This window comes from Anser anser (genome assembly GCF_964211835.1).
Source record: "Anser anser genome assembly, chromosome: 1".
NCBI classification, from domain to species: Eukaryota; Metazoa; Chordata; class Aves; order Anseriformes; family Anatidae; genus Anser; species Anser anser.
In genome coordinates, this window is record NC_139720.1 from 14,898,616 (window position 1) to 14,925,679 (window position 27,064).

Genomic DNA, 27,064 nt, shown 5'->3' on the forward strand with positions numbered 1-27,064 from the left:
GCAATGAAAAAGTCCACTACAGAAAAAGAACCTACCCCCCACATTTCTCTGTACGTTTCCAAAGGGCAAGGAAGGCCCAGAGATGTGGTGGCTCCTCTGGAGGATGCTCCAGAGCAGAAGTTTCTCATAGCTGCTCTTGACTCTCAGGCACTGCGATTTCCACGTGGGATCACAATCTACACGTGAATCCTGTAGCTTAGTTTTCATAGCTCATCATTTTGTAGGTGTTAGGCAGGCAGCTGTGAGACAGTCTGTGCAGTATGCTGCTATGTGAAGCGTTCTGTGAACGCACCTCAGAAAGTCACCGCTGAAGATGGAGCTCTGGAACATAGCAATTAACTGTAAACGACAAAAATGTTGATGAATGCACATGTATTAAAATTTCTAAATTTCATTGCAGGGTTACAAATCTTCAGCCAGAAGAATGTTAGCTGCTGACTGGAGGATTTTGCCTGGGAGCGCTGGGTGGCTGCCGTCGTGCAGACAGAATCCTGTCGTACCATCTAGTGGCCTGCTGGGATAGCGCACACTGTGGAAATTGCCCTTCCTCTGAACGAAGCACTTCTTGTTGATATGTTTATTTTTTAATGATTAGAATTAAAATTGTGATTTTCTCAATTGTTAAAATTAAAGTTGTGAAACTTTTAATTATTAAAATTACTTGTAGCGTAAAATTACTTGTAGCCTGTAGCGTTGCATGGGGTTGTGGTGACCAAAGCGCAGGACCCAGCACTTAGCCATGTTGAACCTCATCCCACTGGCCTCTGCCCATCGATCCAACCTGTCTAGGTCCCTCTGCAGGGCCTTCACCCCTTCCGGCAGATCAATACTTCCCCCCAAATTGGTGTCATCTGCAAACATTCTGAGGGTGCACGCAATTCCCTCATCCAAATCATCAACAAAGATATTAAAGAGGATGGGCCCCAACACCGACCCCTGGGGAACAGCACTCATGACCGGTCGCCAGCTGGATTTCACTCCGTTCACCACCACTCACTGGGCCCGGCCATCCAGCCAGTTTTTAACCCAGCAAAGAGTGTACCTGTCCAAGCCGTGGGCCAGGCTGAGCTCGTGCTCGGCTTTAGCCTTCCTGATTTTTTTCTCTGCGTATGCTGGCAACTCCCTTGTACTCTCCCCGAGTTGCCTGTCCCTTCTTCCACCAGACGTAAGCTCTCTTTTTCTCCTGGACACTCAGCAAAATTTCCCTGTTCAGCCACGCTGGTCTTCTTCCCCACCAGATCATTTACAGCACACAGGGACAGCCTCATTTCATCCCCATCCCCCTTCATACCTAGTTTAAAGCCCTCTCAATGAGTCCTGCCAGCTCCTGGGCTAGGATCTGTTTCCCCCCTTGAAACAGGAGGGACCCATCTGCAGCCGTCAGGCAAGGTGAAAGGCAGGAGCAGAATGGAGCAAATACAACAGTAGCACAACCAATTTCAGCTCTGTCAGAATCCGCTCGGTTCCTTCAAGAGCAACAGAAGGAGCAAATGGAAGAGATGGAATGGGGAAGACTGTTTCTAAGATCTGTGGTAAGGATGAGCAAAACGATGCAGGGTGGACTCAGTATCTGCCTCCTCTGCCACGAAGGGGCCTCCTGTGATGTCAGCTGCCACCTACTCTCGTGCCACCTCAGTGTATGCTGGCACCCGCCCCATAAAAAGGGCTGCCCTGTAGCTGGCAACCTCTTGCCAAGGTCCTAGTGCCTGGAATTCAAGGAGACTTGGAGTAGACAGGGTGCAGGGAAATCAGGCAGGGACTGCCAGCCTTTGGGTGGTGCGCTGCAAAGGCCAAAGGATGGATGTAACGATCCGTCTGGGACAGAAGAGGAAATCCACACAAGAAATGGATGACCTCGACGGCCAACCCCCCTGTAAGCATCCAAGGCTGGATGAAATGGTGTGGCTCAGGAGGAAGAGGGAGTCCACCCAAGAAGTGGATGACCTCCATGGCCAATCACCCTGTAAAGTGTCAGAAGATGGATGAAATTGTGCTACTAGGGACAAAGAGGAAATCCACCCAAGAAATAGATGCCCTCAATGGTCAACCCCCCAGAAGGTGTCCATAGATGGATGATGGGGAAACGATGGTTGGGAACCCACTGAAAACATGGGAGCAGACCATCGGGGGCTCGGCTGAGGAGAACAACATCCAGGACTTGGGCAGACGCCCACCAACAAAGTTGGTGCAGACCACGCCCCCCAAGAAATGGATTGATGGATTCTCCCCCTCCTTATTCACTGACCTTGGTGACTGCAGGGCAGTTTACCACTCTTCACTCTCCTAGCTGCTGTTGCCCAGCAGGTTTTTTATTTTTATTTTTAATTGTATTTTTATTTTTATTTTTTAATTTTTATTTTTATTTATGTTTTATTTTTTATTTTTTATTTTTTATGTTTTATTTTTTATTTTTTTATTTTTATTTTTTATTTTTTATTTTTTATTTTTCATTTTATTTTTTTCTTTCTTAAATCTGCTCTCCCAGAGGTCCAACCAGCATTGCTCATGGCTTGACTCTGGCCAGCAGCGGGTCTCTTTGGAGCCAGCTGGAACTGGCCCTTATCTAACATGGGGCAGCTTCTGGACTCTTCTCACAGAGGCCACCCCGGCAGCCCCCTGCTACCAAAACCTTGCCACGGAAACGCAATACAGCTCCTTTCTGAACCCTGCCACAGATATCACAGGAAACACCACATCAGAATGTAACAGCCTCAACCCGGGTTCTCCACATCAAAAAGTAGAGCGGGGGAATTGCCCTTCTAATCTTTTTCTATTTTCATTGAAAATATTCAATGAAACTGGGTCTAATAAAATCCTGTGCAAACTTCTCCATAACTTAATCCATTTTGATTCATTAGGGCATGTGTTTATTTTCATGTTATGCCATGAACTTCCTAATAAAGATCATTCAAACTATTTTTTAATTGCAGAAATCCAGAACGTATTGCATGAAGTTCTTGAAATCAAAATACGTTGCGAGTATTGCTCATACATCCACTGATTTTAAGCATAACCGCTTAAAAGTAAACAAGATCGCAAGACTTGTGCATTGTAAGCCCAGGTTTCCGACTGTTCATGGGCCTATTATTACCTAAATGTTTGACAAAAGCTAATTAAGTTCCCAAATTCTGCCAGGTCTGGTTTTATCACCAAACGGAGATATCTAATTAGCACAGAACAGGATGGGCCTGATGAGGCCTCCTGAGGGAGCACTGAGGGACCGAGCCCAAGCGGTCTCTCTCCGCTTCTCTCCTGGGCCTCACATTCTTCTCTGAGCAGCAGAAAGGGGCAGTGGTGGTGGAGCTGCCTCTGCCTTCAGCCGTGCCTCCGATCACTGAAGACAGGAGGAGCTGAAGACAGCAAGGGCCCATCAGTCATCTTGGCCTCTGACCGCAGACCCAGTCCCACAGGCCGCCCTGGCCTTGGCGTCCCTGTGGTGGGCTCACGCAACAGCCCTGTGCAGTGGCTCCCATGAAGCTGGGCCCTTCAAGTGTCTCCCTGGCACTCGGGGAGCGGGAAGCTCGGCGAGTAATTGCCAGCACCAGGGCAACCATTTTAATGAGGTGTGAGGAAAGAGGGGAAGCCTCTTTAAACGTCATGTCACCTCTCTATGAGGTCATCACGCCCCCACCTTAATAAAGGGGCTGCCAAAGTGCCAGCAACTAGTCCAGAAGCTTCCTGCACCTGGAGTGCCACAGAGAGACTCGAAGGGCATTTGGACAGTGACCTATGCAGGGCAATCAGGCAGGGACTGCCAGCCTTTGGTGGCTTTGGGCAGTGCGCTGCAGAGCCCAAAGGATGAATCCAATGATCCGTCTGGGACGGAAGAGGAAATACACGGAAAAAATGAAAGACCTCAACAACCAACCCCCTCGTAAGCGTCCCAGGCTGGATGAGATGGAGCGGCTGAAAAGGAAGAGGAAATACCCGGAAGAAATGGATGACCTTGATGGCCAGCCCCCCAGAAAGCATCCAAGGCTGGAAGAAATGGTGCGGCTGGGGAGGAAAAGGAAATACACAGCAGAAATGGATGACCTTGACAACCAACCCTCCAATAAGCATCAAAAGGTGGATGATGCACAAATGAATCTGGACCCACTGACAAAGTTTTTGCGGACCATCAGGGCGTGGGTTGACGTTAACAAAATGGTGGCAATTTGGTACAGACACCCACCAATGGCACTGGCGCAAGGCATCAGAGTTGAGCCTGAGAAGAGCAATGTCCAGGCCACTGACAGATGCCCACCAACAACGTCAGTGAGGACCATCGAGGTGCGAAATAAGATGATTCATGTCCAGGTCATGAACAGACGCCCACTAATAAAAGAAAATGGGGGCAGACCATCAAGGGACAGCCTGAGAAGGATGATGTTCAGCCGTGTTGGAGTTGAGGGGAATGACTGTGGACTTAACCACAGGTAGGAAGTGTAGGTACATTAGTGCAGCTGGCCCCTGCTTGCCTTTTGCTTGCCACCCATACAAGACCTGTGAACTTTCAAGTGTTGTTTGAGCCCTCCTTTCCTGTCCTGCGCTGAGCCCCCAGGCTATCTGAGAACCTCAAATGTAAGGTTTAAAAGAATAAAATTTGTTACTTCGTTAGTTAGAATTTACAGTTAGAATTACGGAATTAATTAGAATGTACAGCTTGACTTGATAAGGTATTTTATTGACTGATGTTGCAAAGGAATGACAGTAATTTGTGGTTCTGGTGCTGAAATCAATCCCTGTTAAAGTCAATGGAGTTGAACGGTGGGTGCAAATTATGGCACAAAACCACAGCAGAGCTGTGCAAGTCTCCTAGGGTCTCTCTCACAGGGATATCGCAATGGCACAACTAAAATGCACTTTGGTTTGGGCTGTGAAGGTCTGGTAGGATTGGACTCCAGTGGGCCAGTCTCTGTGGAGCTGACACTATTTTTTCTGTGTTTCACAGTGGTATTTTTAACACAGCCAGCGTAATGCCCTCACATCCTGTAAGCATCTGTCACAGTTCAGTGCTGTTTTCCCTGAGTTAAATGAGTAGCGGCTGAACCAGGAAAACATGCCCGATGGGAGACTCTCTATGATCCCTACTGTCTTTATAGTACGAGAATCCCACCAAAGCATACCAACAAAAACCTCCCAACAAATCTAAAAAAGTATTGCTGAGGGTTCAAGCCACCCTAATAGGCCTTGCTGCCTTGAATAGCCAGTTCCTTTAACTAGTTAACGAAGAATAGAAGAAAAGGGACAGGTCAAGATAAAAATGGAAGATCTATTTGGTCATTTTCTCCACTGCATCCTACATGTTCAAGAAAAACTGTTCCATATGTAAAGTGGCATTTAAAGCCTTTTTTCAGTCTAAATGAACCAAGCCATCCTCCCATCCACATCCAATGTATCTCAGTATTTGAATTTGTGTGTGTGTCTTCTTTCTTCCCCATCTTCTACTTAATCCCTGCAAGCAATGCATCTCCATAAAAATACATATAGGCATTTGTCTGTTTCCTCTCCTTTTCTGCTTGTCAGTTGGTTAAAAGTATTGCATTTTTTAAAGCATTCTTCAGAAATGCTCTCAGCTCCTAACTGATTTTTTTCCCAAAGTATTTTCAGGTGTCACATACCAGCTATGGAAGTACTCTGAACTGTATAGAGTGTTCTAGCTATGGGCTCATTAATTCAAAACTGTAAAAGGCTCTTAATTTTTCACTCCATATAACTTATCTCTCCACTGGGGTTAAAAGTATTTTGGAACATTTTTGCTAGTGGTTTGCATTCCAAAGTGGTATCAAACATATTAAATATAGGTGGTGCTTCCATAAGGCTAATTTCATAAGCTGAAACCAATTCTGAATCAAATCTCTGCAAGGATGAATTTAAGCAGGTAAACCGTAAAACTGTTGAAAAGCAATGAAAAAGTCCACTACAGAAAAAGAACCTACCCCCCACATTTCTCTGTACGTTTCCAAAGGGCAAGGAAGGCCCAGAGATGTGGTGGCTCCTCTGGAGGATGCTCCAGAGCAGAAGTTTCTCATAGCTGCTCTTGACTCTCAGGCACTGCAATTTCCACGTGGGATCACAATCTACACGTGAATCCTGTAGCTTAATTTTCATAGCTCATCATTTTGTAGGTGTTAGGCAGGCAGCTGTGAGACAGTCTGTGCAGTATGCTGCTATGTGAAGCGTTCTGTGAACGCACCTCAGAAAGTCACCGCTGAAGATGGAGCTCTGGAACATAGCAATTAACTGTAAACGACAAAAATGTTGATGACTGCACATGTATTAAAATTTCTAAATTTCATTGCAGAGTTACAAATCTTCAGCCAGAAGAATGTTAGCTGCTGACTGGAGGATTTTGCCTGGGAGCGCTGGGTGGCTGCCGTCGTGCAGACAGAATCCTGTCGTACCATCTAGTGGCCTGCTGGGATAGCGCACACTGTGGAAATTGCCCTTCCTCTGAACGAAGCACTTCTTGTTGATATGTTTATTTTTTAATGATTAGAATTAAAATTGTGAATTTCTTAATTGTTAAAACTAAACTTGTGAAACTTTTAATTATTAAAATTACTTGTAGCATAAAATTACTTGTAGCCTATAGCGTTGCATGGGGTTGTGGTGACCAAAGCGCAGGACCCAGCACTTAGCCATGTTGAACCTCATCCCATTGGCCTCTGCCCATCGATCCAACCTGTCTAGGTCCCTCTGCAGGGCCTTCATCCCTTCCGGCAGATCAATACTTCCCCCCAAATTGGTGTCATCTGCAAACATTCTGAGGGTGCACGCAATTCCCTCATCCAAATCATCAACAAAGATACTAAAGAGGATGGGCCCCAACACCGACCCCTGGGGAACAGCACTCATGACCGGTCGCCAGCTGGATTTCACTCCGTTCACCACCACTCACTGGGCCCGGCCATCCAGCCAGTTTTTAACCCAGCAAAGAGTGTACCTGTCCAAGCCGTGAGCCAGGCTGAGCTCGTGCTCGGCTTTAGCCTTCCTGATTTTTTTCTCTGCGTATGCTGGCAACTTCCTTGTACTCTCCCCGAGTTGCCTGTCCCTTCTTCCACCACACGTAAGCTCTCTTTATTTCCTGGACACTCAGCAAAATTTCCCTCTTCAGCCACGCTGGTCTTCTTCCCCGCCAGCTCATTTACAGCACACAGGGACAGCCTGCTCCTGCGCTTTTAAGACTTCCTTCCTGAGCAGCATCCAGCCTTCCTGGACCCCTCTGCCCTTCAACACTGACTCCCAAGGGACCCTTCCTACCAGTGTCCTGCACGGCTCAAAGTCTGCCCTCCGGAAGTCCAGGGTAGCAATTTAACTGACGCGCCCCTCCTGACTTCACCAAGAACAGAGAACTCCACCATTTTGTGGTCACTCTGACCAAGGTAGCTCCCGACCAGCACATCTCCCACCAGTCCTTCTCTGGTAGGTAGTCCTTCTCAGCAAACCAGCTGAGTCAGGAAGCTGTTTTCCATGTACTCCAGGATCATCTCTATTGAGCCTCATTTCATCCCCATCCCCCTTCATACCTAGTTTAAAGCCCTCTCAGTGAGTCCTGCCAGCTCCTGGGCTAGGATCTGTTTCCCCCCTTGAAACAGGAGGGACCCATCTGCAGCCGTCAGGCAAGGTGAAAGGCAGGAGCAGAATGGAGCAAATACAACAGTAGCACAACCAATTTCAGCTCTGTCAGAATCCGCTCGGTTCCTTCAAGAGCAACAGAAGGAGCAAATGGAAGAGATGAAATGGGGAAGACTGTTTCTAAGATCTGTGGTAAGGATGAGCAAAACGATGCAGGGTGGACTCAGTATCTGCCTCCTCTGCCACGAAGGGGCCTCCTGTGATGTCAGCTGCCACCTACTCTCGTGCCACCTCAGTGTATGCTGGCACCCGCCCCATAAAAAGGGCTGCCCTGTAGCTGGCAACCTCTTGCCAAGTTCCTAGTGCCTGGAATTCAAGGAGACTTGGAGTAGACAGGGTGCAGGGAAATCAGGCAGGGACTGCCAGCCTTTGGGTGGTGCGCTGCAAAGGCCAAAGGATGGATGTAACGATCCGTCTGGGACAGAAGAGGAAATCCACACAAGAAATGGATGACCTCGACGGCCAACCCCCCTGTAAGCATCCAAGGCTGGATGAAATGGTGTGGCTCAGGAGGAAGAGGGAGTCCACCCAAGAAGTGGATGACCTCCGTGGCCAATCACCCTGTAAAGTGTCAGAAGATGGATGAAATTGTGCTCCTAGGGACAAAGAGGAAATCCACCCAAGAAATAGATGCCCTCAACGGTCAACCCCCCAGAAGGTGTCCATAGATGGATGATGGGGAAACGATGGTTGGGAACCCACTGAAAACATGGGAGCAGACCATCGGGGGCTCGGCTGAGGAGAACAACATCCAGGACTTGGGCAGACGCCCACCAACAAAGTTGGTGCAGACCACGCCCCCCAAGAAATGGATTGATGGATTCTCCCCCTCCTAATTCACTGACCTTGGTGACTGCAGGGCAGTTTACCACTCTTCACTCTCCCAGCTGCTGTTGCCCAGCAGGTTTTTTATTTTTATTTTTAATTGTATTTTTATTTTTATTTTGTAAAATTTATTTTTATTTATGTTTTATGTTTTATTTTTTATGTTTTATTTTTTATTTTTTTCTTTTTATTTTTTATTTTTTATTTTTCATTTTATTTTTTTCTTTCTTAAATCTGCTCTCCCAGAGGTCCAACCAGCATTGCTCATGGCTTGACTCTGGCCAGCAGCGGGTCTCTTTGGAGCCAGCTGGAACTGGCCCTTATCTAACATGGGGCAGCTTCTGGACTCTTCTCACAGAGGCCACCCCGGCAGCCCCCTGCTACCAAAACCTTGCCACGGAAACGCAATACAGCTCCTTTCTGAACCCTGCCACAGATATCACAGGAAACACCACATCAGAATGTAACAGCCTCAACCCTGGTTCTCCACATCAAAAAGTAGAGTGGGGGAATTGCCCTTCTAATCTTTTTCTATTTTCATTGAAAATATTCAATGAAACTGGGTCTAATAAAATCCTGTGCAAACTTCTCCATAACTTAATCCATTTTGATTCATTAGGGCATGTGTTTATTTTCATGTTATGCCATGAACTTCCTAATAAAGATCATTCAAACTACTTTTTAATTGCAGAAATCCAGAACGTATTGCGTGAAGTTCTTGAAATCAAAATACGTTGCGTGTATTGCTCATACATCCACTGATTTTAAGCATAACCACCTAAAAGTAAACAAGATCGCAAGACTTGTGCATTGTAAGCCCAGGTTTCCAACTGTTCATAGGCCTATTATTACCTAAATGTTTGACAAAAGCTAATTAAGTTCCCAAATTCTGCCAGGTCTGGTTTTATCACCAAACGGAGATATCTAATTAGCACAGAACAGGATGGGCCTGATGATGTTAGTAATAGAAGAAGAAATAATACAATATTGTTTAGTATGTTACATTTGCGATGTACTGTTCCGAGGCTGCGCTTGGAAGATACAAAATATATGTGCAAGGGTAACATGAGAATGCACCAATTCATGATGAGGAGTAAGGAGGATTAAAAGAATGCTCAATTTGCAAGACATCTAGATAACTGGGGCTTCTTGGACTCTGGGAACTGGGTCAAACCAACCTTGCGGTTTGGACTGAGACCAAGGGCTCAGAGAGCATGGGTGAAAAGGAAAGGTTAAAAAGTTCAACTCTGATGAAGACATCTTACTTCATCCCGACGACCACCCGGACGACCACCAGAGAGTGATACGCAAGCGCAGAAGGACTGATAAGATAATTAGCACACGAAGCGAGGCTAGGTGGAGCTAGGAAATGAATATGCATAGATGAGTTGTGAAACCTAATGCATATGTAGTATCTTAGGAGATAAAAGAGAACTAAGAAAACAAATCAGACGAAGTTAGATTTGGGCAGGCATGCCCCTAACTTCCGGCGCCTAATAAAGCACCTTCATATAATCACTTTGTGGATTATGTGTCTTCATCAACGCTAACATTTTGGCGACCCAGATGGGACCTCGTGGGCACTGCTGAGGCGGCTCGCGAACTGATCACGCTCCAGCCGGCACCGAGGAGTTTCTCGGGGAGCCATCGGCCGCGACCGACCCCCGCTGCTCACAACGTACCGCTGAAAGGGTAAGAAAAAGGTGCTTTCTGATAATCGGTACCGATCTGGTCTGGGAGCCTGCCGGTCAGACGCGGCGAAAGCCACGCACGGTTGGGCTAGGGAATTCCCGTGGTAAGCCTAGGCGCCGTCCGTCAGACAGTCGCGAAAGCGCTGCAGGTTCAGCATCAGTGGTCTGGTTTTGCTGCAGGCTCAGCATCTGGTTCGGTTCGGTAAAAGCTATAGCTGATAATGGAAAAACTTAAAAGTATTCTGGGCGGTAATGCTTCGGTACCGCGATCCTCCCCTTTGGGCTGTTTACTAGCACACTGGAAGGAGGGGTGTTTCAGACAGGAGTCACGAAAGGGTAAACTGGTTGATTACTGTAATGTTTGGTGGCCACAGTATGAACTAGAAGATCAAGAAAGTTGGCCAGAAAACGGAACCTTACAGTACAATACTATCTTACAATTAATGTTATTTTGTGAGCGAGAGTGCAAGGGGCCTCTCTGTGTGATTGCATGATTGTGTTGTGAGTGAGACGCAGCATCGCTGCGAAGCGAGTGCGGAGTTCCGATCCGCGGTTCCGTATTCTCCGCGAGGGGAGCGGCCGGAGACGAACGAAGCGCATGACAGATCGAAAAGAAGTGCTGCTTTATCCAAATGTTGATTGGTGGTGCCCAATACACGGGCCCGGCGGTGTATCTTGCAATCCTATTTCGTTCTTAAATGTTTTGAGTGTGACAAGGAGGAAGGTGGGAGCATTATCTAAGTAACAGTTTAAAAGTTTCGGTATATTTGCGGTGGTGTTTGGTCGGTTTCCCAAGTATCGGGGGAAGGGGGCTGACTGATTATCAAAGCGGTAGAATGGAGAGCGAATTTATTTAGGCCTCAATACCTTTTAAACCCCCGTCTTGATGGATACACAGGAGTGATTCCTTGTTTTGTGTAGGCTTACTAACAAAGTGCATGAGAAAAATTAGCATTCGGCTTGAAATTCGGCCTTGTTGAAATGTAAATTTTGTGGAAAAGGTGGTATTGTTTGTCTAGAAGACGGAAGGCTGAGTGCTTCAGGTGTTTTTCCGAAGTCCTGTGGATTTACGATTGGAACGGGGCTCATTAATAATCTGAAATAGTGAAGTTTGTATGTGGAGTTTAATCCCAGAGAATTGGGACATTTGAGAAGACTAGGAAAACATAGTAAAAACCTGCAATAAAAAGGTTTGCGTGGAAATTGAAACAAGGGACAGTAATTAATATAAATAAATAAAAGGGAATGGGAAATCAAGGAAATGGGTAATATCCAAAACAAAGACGTTTTAAAGAAAGCCTCCTTGGGTGTATATTGGCACATTGCAAGGATATTGTCGGAAGGGGGAGTGGAGGGGGCGCGGAAAGCAAGAGGATTTCCACTAAGTATTGCAATCAATTGTGGCCAATATATAAACTAAATGGCCACTTTATGGATCAATCGACTATAACAGTGTCTTGCAATTAATGTTGTTTTTGAGGAGAGAAGGAAAATAGGATGAAATGTTGTATACTGATATGTTGTTTCAGCATCTTGGAGGGAAAAGGTATGGAATTAAGTTGGTCCCTGACTGAGCCTTTGGTGTTGGCATTAGAAAAGTACAGGCTGGAAGAAGATAAAGGAAGTGTTAAAAGGGTTGTTGAAGGTGTTAAAGGCTGTGTGGCATGTAGTATTTAACAGAGCTGTTTGAAGTTGAATGAGCAGGGAAAGAGGATGTAGGAATGTTAATAGTTCCACCTCAACCCGAGGCTGAGATCTCTAAATCGTGGTGTGAGCCCTCTGGGGCAGGGGGACCGTGATGGGTCCGGGAGAGAGTTGTCATGGAAACAGAAAAGCAGCTAACTCTTGAAACAACCTGAGTTCATGTGTGAGCTCAGATTGCCAATGGGACCGCTCAGGGAACTTTCAACCATTGCATTCCCCTGACCGACCCCCCCCCCCCCCGCCCCCCCGAGACCCTTACCACCCCGGAAATTATGTAAATACCAAAATCTGGTTACATTGGGAATTGAGAATCTGTTCCAACAAGGTCCAAAAGAAAACCCTATGGAATTTTTGAATTTTTGGACCAACTTTGAAATGCAATGGAAAAAAAAAAAAAAAGACAGAAAATTTGGACCTGGCTTCAGAAAACAAACAGAGGCAATTGGCTAGCCTCTTTCTAGGGCAATCGGCCCCTGATATCAGAAAGAATTTGTCTTAGGCTGCAGGATAAACGTACAACAGTCAGAAATGACGGGGACCTGGGGCATCTACCCTAGCAGGTCCACTAGCTGAAATAAAGCTAGGAAACGAAGAGAGAGGCTTGAATTTTTGTTGTTGTTGGTTACAGGAGCTTCTTTCTCTGTGTTAATTAGTCTGTAAATGTAATAGGAGCAACATATTCAGTGTTAAATAGTTTAAAAGGACGATTGGGAACTAAGACAACTACAATAATTGGAGCCACAGGGAAGGAGGAGGAACGGCCATTCTTACAACCCCTTGATTTGCGTTTTGGGGGTAAGGAACTAACCCATGAATTTTTGTATGTACCAGAATGCCCGATTCCACTCTTGGGACGGGATCTATTAGCTAAATTAGATGCAACAATAACCTTTGAGGATGGAGAATTAATAATGAAGGTACCTGAGTCCAAAGTAGGACAAATCCTAATGATCAAAGATAAACTCTTTGTTAATATTCCAAGAGAAGTAGAAAATGCAGTTATACCAACAGTATGGGAAACAGATATACCAGGGAAGTCGAAACTGGCACAACCGGTAAAGGTGGAATTAAAGGAAGGAGCCAAACCTGTTCGAATCAAACAATATCCACTTAAGATAGAAGCTAGGCAGGGGACAGTGAAAATTATTGACAAATTTCTCAAACATCAGATTCTGGAAGAATGTAAATTGGAATACAATACTCCAATTTTTCCAGTAAGGAAGCCAAATGGTGAGTATAGATTGGTACAAGATCTTAGAGCAATAAATGAAATAACAAAGGACATTCACCCGGTAGTGGCTAATCCTTACACATTGTTAACATCTGTGAGAGAGAAATATAAATGGTTTACTGTGATAGATTTAAAGGATGCCTTCTTTTGCATACCTCTTGATAAAGATAGTAGAAAATTATTTGCCTTCAAATGGGAAAACATATTGAAGTTTTTGTACCACATATGGTAACAACTGTTTTAGAACAAAAGGGGGGCCACTGGTTATCACCCAGCCGAATGATGAAATATCAGACAATACTAACTGAACAAGATGACGTAACCTTGAAAACAACTAACCTGTTAAATCCAGCAGTATTTCTAGGAACTGTTCCAGAAGAAGGACCGTTGGAACACAATTGTGTGGAAATAAGTGAACATACCCATGCCAGCCGCGAGGATTTGAAGGATGTACCCCTTGAAAGGTATGACTGGGAACTTTTTACTGATGGTAGTAGTTTTGCGGAGAATGGAACACGATATGCAGGGTATGCAGTAACAACCCTGAAGACAGTGATCGAAGCAAAACCTTTACCACCTGAAACATCAGCACAGCGAGCGGAACTGATAGCCCTACCTCGAGCACTGGAACTGAGTAAAGGGAAGATGGTAAACATTTGGACAGATTCAAAGTATGCTTTTGGATTAGTCCATGTTCATGGAGCATTATGGAAAGAAAGAGGGCTGTTGTCCTCACAAGGAGCCAATTTAAGCTATCAAGAGGAGGTGTTAAATTTGATAAATGCGGTACAAAAACCAAAACAAGTGGCTATTATGCACTGTAAAGCTCATCAAGGAGGAACCTTGAAAATATCAGAAGGGAATCGGCTGGCAGATCGAGCAGCTCGACAAATTGCTCGGGAGGTGTGGAATGTAATGGCTTTGGTACCACTCAAGGTAGGCCCCACTTGTCTTAATCTTCCCAAGGAACCAAGATATTCACCAGAGGATGAGAAATTAGCAAATCTCCTAAAGGCCCGAAAGAACTCTGATGGACGGTATGTAACCGCTACGGGCCAGGTAGTAATACCCCCCTTGGTGATGCGAGAAATACTTCAGACAAGACATAATGAGTGTCACTGGGGTGCAGAGGCAATAGTAACATTTTAAAACGTAGCATTATCTCTACACATATGTTAACAATGGCAAAATCAGTAATGTCAAAGTGTGAGATTTGTCTGAAAAATAATCCAGTAGCAAGAAAACATGCTGAAATGGGAAGAGTTAGAGTAGGAATAGAACCAGGAGATTACTGGCAAGTTGATTTTGTAGAGTTACCTAGGACTAGGGGATGTAGGTATTTGTTAGTAGGGGTTGACACCTTTTTCAGATGGCCAGAAGCCCTTCCCTGTCACACCAATCAAGCTAAAGAGACAGTAAAATGGTTATATAGTGGAAAACCATTCCGAGGTTTGGGGTACCATTAGGAATATCCTCGGATAGGGGGCCGCACTTTGTTTCATCTGTGGTTAAAGACGTAAGTCGGCTATTAGGAATTTCTTGGAATTTACATACTGCATGGAGACCCCAATCTAGTGGACAGGTAGAAAGGATGAACCAAACTCTAAAGGGACAGATCAGTAAAATCTGCCAGGAAGCCAAAATACAATGGCCACAAGCTTTGCCTATAGCTTTACTGAGAATAAGGATAAAGCCAAGGAGTGGAATGTCAGTAAGCCCATACGAGATTACGTATGGAAAGCCTTATGAATCCCCAGAACCAAATCCTAATATGCATATAACAGGGAGCCAGGATGTTTATAATTATGTATTGTCTCTTGGTAAAACTTTAGCTCAACTTCGAAGTGTTCTGGTGTGGAACCGACCGTTGGCACTGGAAAATCCTGTCCACGACATTCAGCCAGGTGACCAAGTGTACATTAAAAACTGGAATGAAGAACCCCTGAGAGAACGGTGGGCCGGACCTTATCAAGTATTATTGACTAGTTTTAAAGGTAGAAGGGGTGGATGCTTGGATTCATTATACTCGGGTGAAAAAGGTTCCCGAATTTTGGTCAGTGCGAGCAATCGGAGATACAAAACTACAGATGAAGCGCGTATAACCATACAATGTTGGGGTTCTTAACAACAGTAACGATAACAGTAATTGTTTTGTGTAAATACCTTGTAATTGGGTTCCTAGAAATACCAGAAAAATATAAGAAAGAGGAAATATTCAGAGGAGAAAATGTTACTTTGGAATGTGGAATGCACAACGATAAACCAATAACAATTAGCTCTCTACAGGTGGTCTGGGAAAAAATAAATGACTCCGGACAGAGCCAGGAAATATACGTAGACACAACCAGGGACAATACAGGATTGAAGGCTGGATGGAAGGGGAAGGCGTACGTAAGTAAAACCATAGAATTGGGCCAACAGCTGAGAGGAGCTACCACCTGAACCCTGTTTAGTGTTACTAAAGTCAACAAAGGAAATTACCGGTGCGTGGTAACACATGAAAATAGCACAGATTACGGGATAAGAGAAATATTGGTATATCCGAAATTGGATAAAGGAATATTGGTAGCCCACTGAAAAGGATCTAGAAGAAAAAGAGAGGGCCAGGTACCATGGACACAAGTGGTACAGATCCCACACAGGCAACCATCAGAGAATTTACTGGTAGGATTGATTAAAGATTTTGCCATAATGAAAGGAACTGATAGAATTACTGCTTGTTTGCCCATTCCAAAAGCAACAGGGGACCCGCTTGAGTGGGGTATAACCACCTGCCACTGCCCCAAGTAAAAGGAAATGAAACAATTCAATGTAAAGAAGTGAAAGTTCTAGAGAGGATAAATGTTACACAATACTATAGGAAACTGAGCCCCCCAGCATCAAGGTCTGAATGTGAAAAGAAGAAGAACTACCATTTCATAATGAAAGGCAGATTTAAGAATGTGGGACAGTGTTATTACGACGAACTACGTGTAGTAGAAGGAGTTAGAGAAAAGATTGTTTGGGAATGACAAGAGAAAAATAAGCCAAAAGGAATGAAAGGGTGGGATAGTGATTGGACAGTAAGTTTATTGCAGAAATTCCAGTATGGAGGGAATACATCATGGTGTATTAAATGGCAGGGAAAGCAGAATGGAACTGATCAGTTTTATACAGTAAGCCGGGTTGATAGTAGTGGTAGACAAGAGTCAACAAAGGTAGCTTGGTGGACTTGTGAGAAGAAATATACTTGCGACAGTAATAATGAAGATATCGAGCACTTACTTCCGGTATTGATAGCTCTTAGGGCAGGATGTGCTTGCCGAGGAATTAAGTACAATTCGGAAAGAAATAGCCAGGCTAGTCAAGTCACAGTGGATTGTAGCTATAGTACCATACAAAGTCCAGGACAATTTGTATGGGCAGCCAGTAACGGAACTTGGACTACACACCCACCGATAGATGGGGAAGTAAAAGAAATAACTCTAGGACTCCCTCCCCACACTGCGTCCAATATGGAAAAAGTCTCCTTTTAAGGGAAAGTTGGAAACCCTACAAATTAGTAGGGCAAAAAGAAGTTTAGAAGAAGGGAAAGATGAAGATACATGGCATGAACCCTCGGATGGAGTAAAATTCAGTTGGGCGTTAGAATCTCTATTTGCACAGGTAGCTACTTATCGAAATAGGGAAATGATTTATAAACTTACAGGACAAGTGAGTAGGCTTGCGAGAGCCACAAAAGAAGGCTTTAGAGACCTTAATATCCAACTACAATCTACAACTAAAATGGTGCTACAAAATCGATTGGCATTAGATACACTGTTATTAAAGGAACATGGAGTATGTGGATTTCTAAAAGATCGTATTGATCATTGCTGCATCCACATTCCAAATGTGACTATTGATGTAGAACATGACATAGAACAACTGGCTCGAGTGGAACAAGATGCAGAACAGGAAGAGAAAGATATGACAACAAGCTGGTTGGATAAAATTTTTAGTGGATGGAATATTAGTAATTGGGTTAAGTCCTTACTGGAGACAATAATTATATTGGTGATTGTAGGGGTACTAATTTGGTTAACATTTATAATGCTGAAAAGTCTGATTCTAAGGAAGACAACCTGGAACCGGACAGTGATGCAAACTATTGCTCGGTAAATGGAACCACATCCTCAATATCCTCCACCGGCATCTAACAACTTTGGATTTCAGAGAAAGAATCTGAGGAACCCAGGAGGTGAAATGGAATGAAAACCGAATAGACAAGATCAGTTTCAGATCAAGTGAACCCAACCAGAAGAGCGAATGTAACATAAAGCAGAAGTGGTGGACTTATGAAATGTTGTGACAATCCTAATCTTTGTAATTTCCTTGATTCTTAATGATGTAATTTTCCGTGGTTATATTATTGGTGAGCACTGAGTATAAAATATTTTAGTTAGTTAGTGAAAGCATTTGCCCTCCTCGAAAGGAGTGAAATGCTTTCAAAGGGGGGAAATGTTAGTAATAGAAGAAGAAATAATACAATATTGTTTAGTATGTTACATTTGCGATGTACTGTTCCGAGGCTGCGCTTGGAAGATACAAAATATATGTGCAAGGGTAACATGAGAATGCACCAATTCATGATGAGGAGTAAGGAGGATTAAAAGAATGCTCAATTTGCAAGACATCTAGATAACTGGGGCTTCTTGGACTCTGGGAACTGGGTCAAACCAACCTTGCGGTTTGGACTGAGACCAAGGGCTCAGAGAGCATGGGTGAAAAGGAAAGGTTAAAAAGTTCAACTCTGATGAAGACATCTTACTTCATCCCGACGACCACCCGGACGACCACCAGAGAGTGATACGCAAGCGCAGAAGGACTGATAAGATAATTAGCACACGAAGCGAGGCTAGGTGGAGCTAGGAATGAATATGCATAGATGAGTTGTGAAACCTAATGCATATGTAGTATCTTAGGAGATAAAAGAGAACTAAGAAAACAAATCAGACGAAGTTAGATTTGGGCAGGCATGCCCCTAACTTCCGGCGCCTAATAAAGCACCTTCATATAATCACTTTGTGGATTATGTGTCTTCATGAACGCTAACAATGAGGCCTCCTGAGGGAGCACTGAGGGACCGAGCCCAAGCGGTCTCTCTCCGCTTCTCTCCTGGGCCTCACATTCTTCTCTGAGCAGCAGAAAGGGGCAGTGGTGGTGGAGCTGCCTCTGCCTTCAGCCGTGCCTCCGATCACTGAAGACAGGAGGAGCTGAAGACAGCAAGGGCCCATCAGTCATCTTGGCCTCTGACCGCAGACCCAGTCCCACAGGCCGCCCTGGCCTTGGCGTCCCTGTGGTGGGCTCACGCAACAGCCCTGTGCAGTGGCTCCCATGAAGCTGGGCCCTTCAAGTGTCTCCCTGGCACTCGGGGAGCGAGAAGCTCGGCGAGTAATTGCCAGCACCAGGGCAACCATTTTAATGAGGTGTGAGGAAAGAGGGGAAGCCTCTTTAAACGTCATGTCACCTCTCTATGAGGTCATCTTGCCCCCACCTTAATAAAGGGGCTGCCAAAGTGCCAGCAACTAGTCCAGAAGCTTCCTGCACCTGGAGTGCACGGAGAGACTCGAAGGGCATTTGGACAGTGACCTATGCAGAGCAATCAGGCAGGGACTGCCAGCCTTTGGTGGCTTTGGGCAGTGCGCTGCAGAGCCCAAAGGATGAATCCAATGATCCGTCTGGGACGGAAGAGGAAATACACAGAAAAAATGAAAGACCTCAACGACCAACCCCCTCATAAGCGTCCCAGGCTGGATGAGATGGAGCGGCTGAAAAGGAAGAGGAAATACCCGGAAGAAATGGATGACCTTGATGACCAGCCCCCCAAAAAGCGTCCAAGGCTGGATGAGATGGAGCGGCTGAAAAGGAAGAGGAAATACACAGAAGAAATGGACGACCTTGATGGCCAACCCTGCAATAAGCGTCAGAAGGTGGATGATGCACAAATGAATCTGGACCCACTGACAAAGTTTTTGCGGACCATCAGGGCGTGGGTTGACGTTAACAAAATGGTGGCAATTTGGTGCAGACACCCACCAACGGCGCTGGCGCAAGGCATCAGAGTTGAGCCTGAGAAGAGCAATGTCCAGGCCACTGACAGATGCCCACCAACAACGTCAGTGAGGACCATCGAGGTGCGAAATAAGATGATTCATGTCCAGGTCATGAACAGACGCCCACTAATAAAAGAAAATGGGGGCAGACCATCAAGGGACAGCCTGAGAAGGATGGTGTTCAGCCGTGTTGGAGTTGAGGGGAATGACTGTGGACTTAACCACAGGTAGGAAGTGTAGGTACATTAGTGCAGCTGGCCCCTGCTTGCCTTTCGCTTGCCACCCATACAAGACCTGTGAACTTTCAAGTGTTGTTTGAGCCCTCCTTTCCTGTCCTGCGCTGAGCCCCCAGGCTATCTGAGAACCTCAAATGTAAGGTTTAAAAGAATAAAATTTGTTACTTCGTTAGTTAGAATTTACAGTTAGAATTACGGAATTAATTAGAATGTACAGCTTGACTTGATAAGGTATTTTATTGACTGATGTTGCAAAGGAATGACAGTAATTTGTGGTTCTGGTGCTGAAATCAATCCCTGTTAAAGTCAATGGAGTTGAACGGTGGGTGCAAATTATGGCACAAGACCACAGCAGAGCTGTGCAAGTCTCCTAGGGTCTCTCTCACAGGGATATTGCAATGGCACAACTAAAATGCACTTTGGTTTGGGCTGTGAAGGTCTGGTAGGATTGGACTCCAGTGGGCCAGTCTCTGTGGAGCTGACACTATTTTTTCTGTGTTACACAGTGGTATTTTTAACACAGCCGGCATAATGCCCTCACATCCTGTAAGCATCTGTCACAGTTCAGTGCTGTTTTCCCTGAGTTAAATGAGTAGCGGCTGAACCAGGAAAACATGCCCGATGGGAGACTCTCTATGATCCCTACTGTCTTTATAGTACGAGAATCCCACCAAAGCATACCAACAAAAACCTCCCAACAAATCTAAAAAAGTATTGCTGAGGGTTCAAGCCACCCTAATAGGCCTTGCTGCCTTGAATAGCCAGTTCCTTTAACTAGTTAACGAAGAATAGAAGAAAAGGGACAGGTCAAGATAAAAATGGAAGATCTATTTGGTCATTTTCTCCACTGCATCCTACATGTTCAAGAAAAACTGTTCCATATGTAAAGTGGCATTTAAAGCCTTTTTTCAGTCTAAATGAACCAAGCCATCCTCCCATCCACATCCAATGTATCTCAGTATTTGAATTTGTGTGTCTGTCTTCTTTCTTCCCCATCTTCTACTTAATCCCTGCAAGCAATGCATCTCCATAAAAATACGTATAGGCATTTGTCTGCTTCCTCTCCTTTTCTGCTTGTCAGTTGGTTAAAAGTATTGCATTTTTTAAAGCATTCTTCAGAAATGCTCCCAACTCCTAACTGATTTTTTTCCCAAAGTATTTTCAGGTGTCACATACCAGCTATGGAAGTACTCTGAACTGTATAGAGTGTTCTAGCTATGGGCTCATTAATTCAAAACTGTAAAAGGCTCTTAATTTTTCACTCCATATAACTTATCTCTCCACTGGGGTTAAAAGTATTTTGGAACATTTTTGCTAGTGGTTTGCATTCCAAAGTGGTATCAAACATATTAAATATAGGTGGTGCTTCCATAAGGCTAATTTCATAAGCTGAAACCAATTCTGAATCAAATCTCTGCAAGGATGAATTTAAGCAGGTAAACCGTAAAACTGTTGAAAAGCAATGAAAAAGTCCACTACAGAAAAAGAACCTACCCCCCACATTTCTCTGTACGTTTCCAAAGGGCAAGGAAGGCCCAGAGATGTGGTGGCTCCTCTGGAGGATGCTCCAGAGCAGAAGTTTCTCATAGCTGCTCTTGACTCTCAGGCACTGCGATTTCCACGTGGGATCACAATCTACACGTGAATCCTGTAGCTTAGTTTTCATAGCTCATCATTTTGTAGGTGTTAAGCAGGCAGCTGTGAGACAGTCTGTGCAGTATGCTGCTATGTGAAGCGTTCTGTGAACGCACCTCAGAAAGTCACCGCTGAAGATGGAGCTCTGGAACATAGCAATTAACTGTAAACGACAAAAATGTTGATGACTGCACATGTATTAAAATTTCTAAATTTCATTGCAGAGTTACAAATCTTCAGCCAGAAGAATGTTAGCTGCTGACTGGAGGATTTTGCCTGGGAGCGCTGGGTGGCTGCCGTCGTGCAGACAGAATCCTGTCGTACCATCTAGTGGCCTGCTGGGATAGCGCACACTGTGGAAATTGCCCTTCCTCTGAACGAAGCACTTCTTGTTGATATGTTTATTTTTTAATGATTAGAATTAAAATTGTGAATTTCTTAATTGTTAAAACTAAACTTGTGAAACTTTTAATTATTAAAATTACTTGTAGCGTAAAATTACTTGTAGCCTGTAGCGTTGCATGGGGTTGTGGTGACCAAAGCGCAGGACCCAGCACTTAGCCATGTTGAACCTCATCCCATTGGCCTCTGCCCATCGATCCAACCTGTCTAGGTCCCTCTGCAGGGCCTTCATCCCTTCCGGCAGATCAATACTTCCCCCCAAATTGGTGTCATCTGCAAACATTCTGAGGGTGCACGCAATTCCCTCATCCAAATCATCAACAAAGATACTAAAGAGGATGGGCCCCAACACCGACCCCTGGGGAACAGCACTCATGACCGGTCGCCAGCTGGATTTCACTCCGTTCACCACCACTCACTGGGCCCGGCCATCCAGCCAGTTTTTAACCCAGCAAAGAGTGTACCTGTCCAAGCCGTGAGCCAGGCTGAGCTCGTGCTCGGCTTTAGCCTTCCTGATTTTTTTCTCTGCGTATGCTGGCAACTTCCTTGTACTCTCCCCGAGTTGCCTGTCCCTTCTTCCACCAGACGTAAACTCTCTTTTTCTCCTGGACACTCAGTAAAATTTCCCTCTTCAGCCACGCTGGTCTTCTTCCCCGCCAGCTCATTTACAGCACGCAGGGACAGCCTGCTCCTGTGCTTTTAAGACTTCCTTCCTGAGCAGCATCCAGCCTTCCTGGACCCCTCTGCCCTTCAGCACTGACTCCCAAGGGACCCTTCCTACCAGTGTCCTGCACAGCTCAAAGTCTGCCCTCCGGAAGTCCAGGGTAGCAGTTTAACTAACGCGCCCCTCCTGACTTCACCAAGAACAGAGAACTCCACCATTTTGTGGTCACTCTGACCAAGGTAGCTCCCGACCAGCACATCTCCCACCAGTCCTTCTCTGGTAGGTAGTCCTTCTCAGCAAACCAGCTGAGTCAGGAAGCTGTTTTCCATGTACTCCAGGATCATCTCTATTGAGCCTCATTTCATCCCCATCCCCCTTCATACCTAGTTTAAAGCCCTCTCAGTGAGTCCTGCCAGCTCCTGGGCTAGGATCTGTTTCCCCCCTTGAAACAGGAGGGACCCATCTGCAGCCGTCAGGCAAGGTGAAAGGCAGGAGCAGAATGGAGCAAATACAACAGTAGCACAACCAATTTCAGCTCTGTCAGAATCCGCTCGGTTCCTTCAAGAGCAACAGAAGGAGCAAATGGAAGAGATGAAATGGGGAAGACTGTTTCTAAGATCTGTGGTAAGGATGAGCAAAACGATGCAGGGTGGACTCAGTATCTGCCTCCTCTGCCACGAAGGGGCCTCCTGTGATGTCAGCTGCCACCTACTCTCGTGCCACCTCAGTGTATGCTGGCACCCGCCCCATAAAAAGGGCTGCCCTGTAGCTGGCAACCTCTTGCCAAGTTCCTAGTGCCTGGAATTCAAGGAGACTTGGAGTAGACAGGGTGCAGGGAAATCAGGCAGGGACTGCCAGCCTTTGGGTGGTGCGCTGCAAAGGCCAAAGGATGGATGTAACGATCCGTCTGGGACAGAAGAGGAAATCCACACAAGAAATGGATGACCTCGACGGCCAACCCCCCTGTAAGCATCCAAGGCTGGATGAAATGGTGTGGCTCAGGAGGAAGAGGGAGTCCACCCAAGAAGTGGATGACCTCCGTGGCCAATCACCCTGTAAAGTGTCAGAAGATGGATGAAATTGTGCTCCTAGGGACAAAGAGGAAATCCACCCAAGAAATAGATGCCCTCAACGGTCAACCCCCCAGAAGGTGTCCATAGATGGATGATGGGGAAACGATGGTTGGGAACCCACTGAAAACATGGGAGCAGACCATCGGGGGCTCGGCTGAGGAGAACAACATCCAGGACTTGGGCAGACGCCCACCAACAAAGTTGGTGCAGACCACGCCCCCCAAGAAATGGATTGATGGATTCTCCCCCTCCTAATTCACTGACCTTGGTGACTGCAGGGCAGTTTACCACTCTTCACTCTCCCAGCTGCTGTTGCCCAGCAGGTTTTTTATTTTTATTTTTAATTGTATTTTTATTTTTATTTTTTAATTTTTATTTTTATTTGTTTTATTTTTTTATTTTTTTTATTTTTTTTATTTTATTTTTTTCTTTCTTAAATCTGCTCTCCCAGAGGTCCAACCAGCATTGCTCATGGCTTGACTCTGGCCAGCAGCGGGTCTCTTTGGAGCCAGCTGGAACTGGCCCTTATCTAACATGGGGCAGCTTCTGGACTCTTCTCACAGAGGCCACCCCGGCAGCCCCCTGCTACCAAAACCTTGCCACGGAAACGCAATACAGCTCCTTTCTGAACCCTGCCACAGATATCACAGGAAACACCACATCAGAATGTAACAGCCTCAACCCTGGTTCTCCACATCAAAAAGTAGAGCGGGGGAATTGCCCTTCTAATCTTTTTCTATTTTCATTGAAAATATTCAATGAAACTGGGTCTAATAAAATCCTGTGCAAACTTCTCCATAACTTAATCCATTTTGATTCATTAGGGCATGTGTTTATTTTCATGTTATGCCATGAACTTCCTAATAAAGATCATTCAAACTATTTTTTAATTGCAGAAATCCAGAACGTATTGCATGAAGTTCTTGAAATCAAAATACGTTGCGAGTATTGCTCATACATCCACTGATTTTAAGCATAACCGCTTAAAAGTAAACAAGATCGCAAGACTTGTGCATTGTAAGCCCAGGTTTCCGACTGTTCATGGGCCTATTATTACCTAAATGTTTGACAAAAGCTAATTAAGTTCCCAAATTCTGCCAGGTCTGGTTTTATCACCAAACGGAGATATCTAATTAGCATAGAACAGGATGGGCCTGATGAGGCCTCCTGAGGGAGCACTGAGGGACCGAGCCCAAGCGGTCTCTCTCCGCTTCTCTCCTGGGCCTCACATTCTTCTCTGAGCAGCAGAAAGGGGCAGTGGTGGTGGAGCTGCCTCTGCCTTCAGCCGTGCCTCCGATCACTGAAGACAGGAGGAGCTGAAGACAGCAAGGGCCCATCAGTCATCTTGGCCTCTGACCGCAGACCCAGTCCCACAGGCCGCCCTGGCCTTGGCGTCCCTGTGGTGGGCTCACGCAACAGCCCTGTGCAGTGGCTCCCATGAAGCTGGGCCCTTCAAGTGTCTCCCTGGCACTCGGGGAGCGGGAAGCTCGGCGAGTAATTGCCAGCACCAGGGCAACCATTTTAATGAGGTGTGAGGAAAGAGGGGAAGCCTCTTTAAACGTCATGTCACCTCTCTATGAGGTCATCACGCCCCCACCTTAATAAAGGGGCTGCCAAAGTGCCAGCAACTAGTCCAGAAGCTTCCTGCACCTGGAGTGCCACAGAGAGACTCGAAGGGCATTTGGACAGTGACCTATGCAGGGCAATCAGGCAGGGACTGCCAGCCTTTGGTGGCTTTGGGCAGTGCGCTGCAGAGCCCAAAGGATGAATCCAATGATCCGTCTGGGACGGAAGAGGAAATACACGGAAAAAATGAAAGACCTCAACAACCAACCCCCTCGTAAGCGTCCCAGGCTGGATGAGATGGAGCGGCTGAAAAGGAAGAGGAAATACCCGGAAGAAATGGATGACCTTGATGGCCAGCCCCCCAGAAAGCGTCCAAGGCTGGAAGAAATGGTGCGGCTGGGGAGGAAAAGGAAATACACAGCAGAAATGGATGACCTTGACAACCAACCCTCCAATAAGCATCAAAAGGTGGATGACGCACAAATGAATCTGGACCCACTGACAAAGTTTTTGCGGACCATCAGGGCGTGGGTTGACGTTAACAAAATGGTGGCAATTTGGTACAGACACCCACCAACGGCACTGGCGCAAGGCATCAGAGTTGAGCCTGAGAAGAGCAATGTCCAGGCCACTGACAGATGCCCACCAACAACGTCAGTGAGGACCATCGAGGTGCGAAATAAGATGATTCATGTCCAGGTCATGAACAGACGCCCACTAATAAAAGAAAATGGGGGCAGACCATCAAGGGACAGCCTGAGAAGGATGGTGTTCAGCCGTGTTGGAGTTGAGGGGAATGACTGTGGACTTAACCACAGGTAGGAAGTGTAGGTACATTAGTGCAGCTGGCCCCTGCTTGCCTTTCGCTTGCCACCCATACAAGACCTGTGAACTTTCAAGTGTTGTTTGAGCCCTCCTTTCCTGTCCTGCGCTGAGCCCCCAGGCTATCTGAGAACCTCAAATGTAAGGTTTAAAAGAATAAAATTTGTTACTTCGTTAGTTAAAATTTACAGTCAGAATTACGGAATTAATTAGAATGTACAGCTTGACTTGATAAGGTATTTTATTGACTGATGTTGCAAAGGAATGACAGTAATTTGTGGTTCTGGTGCTGAAATCAATCCCTGTTAAAGTCAATGGAGTTGAACGGTGGGTGCAAATTATGGCACAAGACCACAGCAGAGCTGTGCAAGTCTCCTAGGGTCTCTCTCACAGGGATATTGCAATGGCACAACTAAAATGCACTTTGGTTTGGGCTGTGAAGGTCTTGTAGGATTGGACTCCAGTGGGCCAGTCTCTGTGGAGCTGACACTATTTTTTCTGTGTTTCACAGTGGTATTTTTAACACAGCCAGCGTAATGCCCTCACATCCTGTAAGCATCTGTCACAGTTCAGTGCTGTTTTCCCTGAGTTAAATGAGTAGCGGCTGAACCAGGAAAACATACCCGATGGGAGACTCTCTGTGATCCCTACTGTCTTTATAGTACGTGAATCCCACCAAAGCATACCAACAAAAACCTCCCAACAAATCTAAAAAAGTATTGCTGAGGGTTCAAGCCACCCTAATAGGCCTTGCTGCCTTGAATAGCCAGTTCCTTTAACTAGTTAACGAAGAATAGAAGAAAAGGGACAGGTCAAGATAAAAATGGAAGATCTATTTGGTCATTTTCTCCACTGCATCCTACATGTTCAAGAAAAACTGTTCCATATGTAAAGTGGCATTTAAAGCCTTTTTTCAGTCTAAATGAACCAAGCCATCCTCCCATCCACATCCAATGTATCTCAGTATTTGAATTTGTGTGTCTGTCTTCTTTCTTCCCCATCTTCTACTTAATCCCTGCAAGCAATGCATCTCCATAAAAATACGTATAGGCATTTGTCTGATTCCTCTCCTTTTCTGCTTGTCAGTTGGTTAAAAGTATTGCATTTTTTAAAGCATTCTTCAGAAATGCTCCCAACTCCTAACTGATTTTTTTCCCAAAGTATTTTCAGGTGTCACATACCAGCTATGGAAGTACTCTGAACTGTATAGAGTGTTCTAGCTATGGGCTCATTAATTCAAAACTGTAAAAGGCTCTTAATTTTTCACTCCATATAACTTATCTCTCCACTGGGGTTAAAAGTATTTTGGAACATTTTTGCTAGTGGTTTGCATTCCAAAGTGGTATCAAACATATTAAATATAGGTGGTGCTTCCATAAGGCTAATTTCATAAGCTGAAACCAATTCTGAATCAAATCTCTGCAAGGATGAATTTAAGCAGGTAAACCGTAAAACTGTTGAAAAGCAATGAAAAAGTCCACTACAGAAAAAGAACCTACCCCCCACATTTCTCTGTACGTT